At 45.9% G+C, this 7,120-nt stretch overlaps 1 long non-coding RNA gene across 1 annotated transcript; it reads left to right on the top strand.

Annotated features, from left to right (window-relative positions):
• The first annotated feature begins 2,145 nt into the window (after positions 1-2,145).
• On the top strand, positions 2,146-6,565 carry LOC123169507 (uncharacterized). The gene is made up of 5 exons (XR_006484865.1): positions 2,146-2,618; positions 2,714-3,079; positions 3,182-5,077; positions 5,177-5,269; positions 6,166-6,565. It is a non-coding gene; the product is annotated as an uncharacterized lncRNA (long non-coding RNA).
• The last annotated feature ends 555 nt before the right edge of the window (positions 6,566-7,120 follow it).

The following is a 7,120-nucleotide window of genomic DNA, read 5'->3' as shown; positions in this document are numbered from 1 at the left end:
ATCGATCCTTAATTCGGCCACCCATACCCGCATTAAGGCTCGGGGGCTACTGGGCTTTGGGCTTATTATTTACAAATATTAAAGGGGCACATCGATCCCCTGATCTGGTGTTGCCACCCGACCAGTGTCTCGGGGGCTACTGCATTGCTTGTCCAATGCAGAAATTTTTAAGTGCAATACAGTTTCTGAGGAGATTTTGATCCTCAGGTTGGTCGGCCGCACCCAACCCGAGTCTCGAGGACTGAGCACGCCGCTTTTTGTGTCGCGAAGTATTCTGCCGAGCTAGGACTTTATCCTCAGGCCGATTTTGCAAATGAACCTGAGTCTCAGCGACTACTGGGATCAGCAGTCTTACGTCATCCTTCAGGTGCATCTGGGGTTTTAGACCGATACATACCTTGAGGGCTACTGGCTATATATCTCGGCAGAGAATAAATTGCACCAATAAAAAATATTGACAAAAAATCAGCCCACAGTCGGGGTGGTGCACCACCTCGGAAGAAGTCCGGCATAAAGCTCGGGCGCTAGTGGCTGGCTCCATAAAGAGCATTCCCGGCATTAAGCTCGGCTAAACTCCTTCAACTTTTTTGAACCAAGGTGATATGACACCTCGGATATAGTCCGGCATTGGAGCCCGGATACAGTCCGGCGTTGGAGCTCGGATACATTCCAGCGTTGGAGCTCGGAAAGCGGTCCGGCATTGGTGCTCGACTGCAAAAGATACCTCGAATGCAGTTCGGCGTTGGAGCTCGGACGCAAGAGGACGCTGCCGCCCGGGAACAACTTCAAATCCGAGGTGTGGCATAAAAATAACAAGGCATTGATAAAGGACGAAGACTTAAAGGGCTCCTTGGATACCCGACGTGTGAGATCTTCAGATTTAGCTCGGTAATCCTCAAGATAGAAGATAGCAAGATTTGTTGAACCAGTTTTCAAGACCGACGACCGAAGACAAAGAGCAGTTCAGAAGAATCGAGGAGCGTCCTCAACTTGAAGACCGGTTCAGGGGGCTACTGACGATGTCCTGGACTAGGGGGTACTCACCACGTCGTCTCTCGGTCAGTTAGGTTGAGCCGATGACCCCATGGCCGTATACTCATGGGCCAGTTCGGACGGCTGCCGCATACAAGGAAGATTCCACAAGACTTGGTGGTCAAGACAAGGACTCCTCCCCCACCGGTGTATTCGGCTAGGACTCTTGTTATCCCAGGCCTCTGGTGTATTATATAAACCAGGGCCAGGCTAATCGATAGATATACATACAATCATACAATAGGCTAGCTTCTAGGGTTTAGCCTCTATGATCTCGTGGTAAATCAACTCTTGTAATACTCATATCATCAAGATCAATCAAGCAGGACGTAGGGTATTACCTCCATCAAGAGGGCCCGAACCTGGGTAAACATCGTGTCCCCTGCCTCCTGTTATCATCCGCCTTAGACGCATAGTTCGGGACCCCCTACCCGAGGTCCGCCGGTTTTGACACCGACACTAAGCACTTCTCCCATTGCAAGAAAGATCAATCTAGTAGGCCAAACCTAACTGATAATTCAAAGAGACTTGCAAAAATAACCAATCATACATAAAAGAATTCAGAGAAGACTCAAATATTGTTTATAGATAAACTTGATCATAAACCCATAATTCATCAGTCTCAACAAACACACCGCAAAAGAAAATTACATCGAATAGATCTCCACAAGAGAGGGGGAGAACTTTGTATTGAGATCCAAAAAAAGAGAAGAAGCCATCTAGCTAATAACTATGGGCCCTGTAGGTCTGAGGTAAACTACTCACACTTCATCGGAAGGGCTATGGTGTTGATGTAGAAGCCCTCCGTGATCGATGCCCCCTCCGGCGGAGCTCCGGAACAGGCCTCAAGATGGGATCTCGTGGATACAGAAAGTTATGTCGGTGGAATTAGGGTTTTGGCTCCGTATGTGATAGTTTGGGGGTACGTAGGTATCTCTACTCCTAATGAAGCAGTTGGTAGTCTCGCTTCCAGGTTTTTTTTCGTCCCACCTTCGTCGGGGTTTTTTTGTCACGGTTTTTTTCGCTCGTTTTATTTCGCCCCTCCCCTCCCCCGACCCCACCCACACACGTTGCGATCCCCTGGACCTCGACGTTAGCGCTGCCGATCTCGGAGGAGACCCCGTCGGATCTAGCCGCCGCCAGATGACTCGAGAAGACCCCGCCAGATCTCGCCCTCGTCATCAGTTCTGTATCGCCGTCATCGTGGCCACGGTAAAGCCGCCGCCCTTGCCGCGGACCCCCTCCGGAATACCCCGCCAATGGACGCCGTAGGACGCAGGCCGGTTTCAACCCCAGGTTTTGGATCGCCGTCGCAGGCCGGTTTCAACCCCGGGTAATCCTACCAACTCAATACCCCGTCGGATCTAGCCGCCGCTGCAGGCCGCCCCTCCGCCGCACCTCCCACCGCTGGCGTGCAACCTGTACCAGGGGTTGTGGACGTACGATGCGGAGGCGTCCCAGGTGCGACTGTACAGGGAGCCGGAGTGCGAGTTCCTGACGGAGCAGGTGACCTGCATGCGCAACGGCCGGCGCGATGACTCGTACCAGCGGTGGCGCTGGCAGCCTTCCTCCTGCGACCACCCCAGGTACCATCCGGTACCTTCCATCCATCCATCCCCAATTCAATTCAGTTCATCAGCACTCGTAGATCTCAACCCAACCGAATTGGATCTTGCTGTAGGTTCGATGCGCGGTTGCTGCTGGAGCGGCTGTGGAAGAAGAGGCTGATGTTCGTGGGGGACTCCCTGAAGTCGATGGTGTGCCTGGTGTCGTCGGCGATCCCGTCGCGCGACCAAAAGTCCCTGGCCAAGTTCGTGGGGCCCAACGGCTCTCTCAACGTGTTCATGGCGGCGGATTACAACGCGACGGTGGAGTTCTACTGGGAGCTCCAAGCCTCCAACTCGGATGACCCGCAGGCGCACGGCGTGCTGGACCCCGTCATCGCCTGGCGGTCCATTCCCAAGCACGCCCGGCACTAGCGAGCCGCCCACTTCCTCGTCTTCAACATCTACATCAGGTGGCTCAACAACTTCGAGATGAAAGTGTTGTGAGTCCTCCGTTCTCCCTCCATTACTTGCTTGGTTCAGTGAGTGAATCGGTGTGAGTGATGAAGATGTTTATGATTGATAGGGATTCTTGCTGGTTGCAGGAAGAATCCTCGGGCGTTGCCGGACAAGTACACGAGTGCAAGCACAACGTAACATATTGGGCAAACCGGCCATTCTACGTGTTTGGTCTTGGATCGGCAAGCTACATCACAGGTGTCAGGTTCTCTAGCTAGGTCCAGAAGAATGGAGTACATGCCATAGATCGAGTTCGTGGTGGATACAGGAGGTGTGATCCACTTCACCATGCTGGACCCGAAGGGCGCAAAGTCTATCTCATGAACTAGCCGTGCATCTTGCTCAACACCTTTCCATATATGTACAATTAGGCAGGTATTTCCTCGCGTACGCGGTTGCTGGCTGCTAGATTAAACTTCTGTTTCAGAGCGTTCCAGGTTGTGTGAGTGCATGTTTGACCAATTGCAGTTTATCCCGGCTAAGGTTCTACATTGCATGCCTCAAATACCTGATCATGTGGCTTCCTTTCGTTAGCTTTGAGTACTCAATGTAGAGGTTTCCCTTCTTGAGTCATACATACCTCAAATCGATAGTTCTCTGTAACTTCACAAATATTTGGTGCGTGTATATATCACTTTATTTAGGAAATACTCAAATTGCAGAGTTTGTTTCATTGTTAATCACCTGAATAACTTGGATTACTCTGAAATCAGACTCCCTTTTCGAAGCACAATAGGACTTCTTTTTATAGACACATTTCAACTATGGTGCTAATATCTTTTTTTCTGGGAAGTGCTATATACGTTAAGATTCCTCCAGCATGTCTACCACACCTCTCATCCTTTTCTATCTCATACACTAAATCTGTCATCGAACCCATCATAGGTGCATTGCAAGGGTTGATAATTGTTGTCAATTCAGAAGGGGGATTTGCCTCATTGAAGATACAGATAAAAGATTTTCTGACCTCATATCGATTCTTACTTCCATTCCTCATGTGTCCTATGTCTCACGTCTCTTACACGGGCAGAACGACCTGGGCCGTAGATTATACGGTGAACGAGGGCGGTGGCAGCACTAGAGTGAGGCATGGCTGGTTGAGGAATAATTTATTTAAATCATTTACTTACAGACTAATGTTCGCTATGCTTCTTTTAGTGAACGCTTGTAATTTTGTTTGAGAGCATATCATGGGTGCACTACTAATTTATTAATCTTAGCAATGTAATGTTAATCCACCTAATATGATATAATAGCTAAAACTAGCAGACATGCTTCCGTCTTCATGGTGCTATGGTATTAATCATTTGGGAGTAAATTTGCTAACCCAGATCCTCAAATCTACTTTTTTTCTAGAACTCTACATCTCGAAGTCTGAGGCACTGGCATACTTAGCCATGCCATTAAGAAGCCAAATCCATAGGTTGCCAGCGAGATGTTTGTCAGCACTGTTGCTTGCCTGCCTGCCTGTGAAGCCACCATGGGAAACCATTTCAAGCCGCTCGATGTACTCTTCTTTCTTCTGATTGCATGTTTTGTATATGTGGGTGCTCGTAGTATGTATTAGGGTTAATTGATCATTTGATTCAGCCATAGTATTGATGCCGCATGTACAACATGTTCCAGATATATTTCTAGAATAACCCGTGTCTATATAGGTTCAAGACTATTACAGTCCATGTCGTTTTGGTACTTGTATGTTCATACGGCCAACCATTGGCCAGTAGTTGGTTGTGCAACAGGAGATGATATGACTTCAGTTCTTCTTCACATAAACATCTCGATCCTTATTTTTTCTTCATACGGCCAACCATTGGCCAGGTACTACTATTCTAAAGTAACTGAATTTATCTTATTTCATTTGATTAGTACTGTTGGGCTGCTGGTAGTTATTGTTCAGAAGCCTGATTGTATATTGATGGTGAACTCTGTCTGTCTTTATCCCAATTTAAGATGTTATGGTGCTACACAACTGTATATAGGTATGTTCTAATAGCCTGATTGTTCACTATTGAATAGTAATTGCTGCCATTTTAATTTTTTTATACATCTAATTTTCCAATGGGACATGTTCATTGCAGCGTGATATGGAGGAACCAAAAGTGCCAGAAGCATCACTTCATTAAACATTTAGGGATGAATCTTTTTTGGCATATGACGAAATTTTGTTAAAGGTAAGTTGACTCTTTCACTTGCTTACCTTGTTCTTTTGTTCTGGATTACTACTAACATTTAAAAAATCACTACTGTCAGGTTTTAGCTATCCTATTGAGTAAATCTCAATCAGTGTTTCCGTACGTGGTTGGGATCAACATTATCATAAGTAGGTTCATATGTACATGTGAGAGAACCAAGTTTCTATAGTATTGTAAAAGGAAAGCCTGAAAAGCATTTTTTTCACATGAGATATTAGTTTCCTCGCTTGAAAAATACTTGATAAGCGATCCAGTCCACTTGTTCAAAATTGGTGAAACAATATGCGCTGGGTAGTAATTTACCGAGCAGAGCATTCCACTAATCATATTTCGGGCATGGCTAGAGTGTGTTACAACTGAATAATTTCTTGTGTTAATACTTGGAGATCAGGATGCACATGAATAATGAGCACATGTTATCTTCCACAAGTTGCGGCTCATGTTAACGTGATGCATGACAAAAGTGTAGCATTGATCGAAAAGTTGTTCTTGCAATTAACATCTACCTTAATGGTAACATATTCTATAGCTTACCCTTAAATTTTTTAGATTTTTGTTAAAAGTATCGCCTATTCATTTTGGGTTATCCTGTTTGTTAAAGATGGAGATTGAAAGGAAGGATAATTCTAATCGTTAGTATCTTCATGGGTTCATTATCTTCATATTCATAATTTCAGATGACCAATTTCTTTCTTTAACCAGTAAGGATTATTAATTATTGCCAATGTCTTTTATCTCCCTATACATCACCTATCACTGTATTATGATGATTTGAGACATAATGGGGTACACATATTCTTATGATTCATCTAGCAGTATGTGATTTGTTGACATTTACCCAGCAATTTCACTTTGGTTTTCTTATTTGCTTTTAGGTAGTTGTGTTATTGATCAGAACTACGTACATAACAATGCGACACAATATAATTTGGCATTTTCAATGCTAGCACATGGAGCGGCAAGAGGGAGGAGAGGAGCTACGGTGGCCAGGTAACTCGAGGATGGAGGGGAATTGGTGTAGAATAAGCCTGCACTCTTCAAGAAAATACATAGGATAATTATGAAACAAGGTAGTGAAAAAAAACAAGAAAATATAGGTGACCAAATACTTGAGGGGCTGTAACTGCAAGACTAAAATTAACGGAAAGGTAACCCTTTTTCTTTTTTAGATGAACAAACAGCTAAGCCAGCTGAGGAGCGATCTCTAGCAGCTCCCCGGTTGCCAGTGGTCAAGGATTGTCTGCTGAAAGACAAACAAGTGATCATGTTCTAGCATTGTTGAAAGGAGTAGTGAATGTTGATGTATGTACATTTTTTGTTCGGTGTATTGGAAGTGCAAATTTGTATATACTTTACTGGCATTATTTACTGGATTTTAACACATTTGATATATTGGATTTTATGTTCACTATTAGGAAAAGGGCTATAGATGATATGGCCACTAATAGCGCACCAGATATGTGGTGCGCCACTACTATATAGTAATGGCGCATCATGAGTTGGTGCGCCATTAGTGTGGTAGACACTAATGGCGCACCAGACCCACGATGCGCCACTAGTAACAAATTTTCTTATATATTTTTCCAAAAATACTAATGGCGCACCAGGGAACAGTGACTAGTAATGGCGCACCTGCCATGCAGTGCGCCACTACTATTTTTTTTTGCAAAACTACTAATGGCGCACCTCAAGCCGATGACCCACCGCACCCTCTCCCGCTCCACCGCCGCTGACGACCCACCGCACCCTCCTCCGCTCCACCGCCGCCGCCGCCGACACCCCGCACCCTCCCCCGCTCCACCGCCGCCGCCGACCCCCCGCATCCTCCCC

Source organism: Triticum aestivum, chromosome 1A (genome assembly GCF_018294505.1).
Source record: "Triticum aestivum cultivar Chinese Spring chromosome 1A, IWGSC CS RefSeq v2.1, whole genome shotgun sequence".
Lineage (NCBI taxonomy): Eukaryota > Viridiplantae > Streptophyta > Magnoliopsida > Poales > Poaceae > Triticum > Triticum aestivum.
Note: the sequence above shows the minus strand (reverse complement) of the source record. Positions and strands in the feature narration are given on the sequence as shown.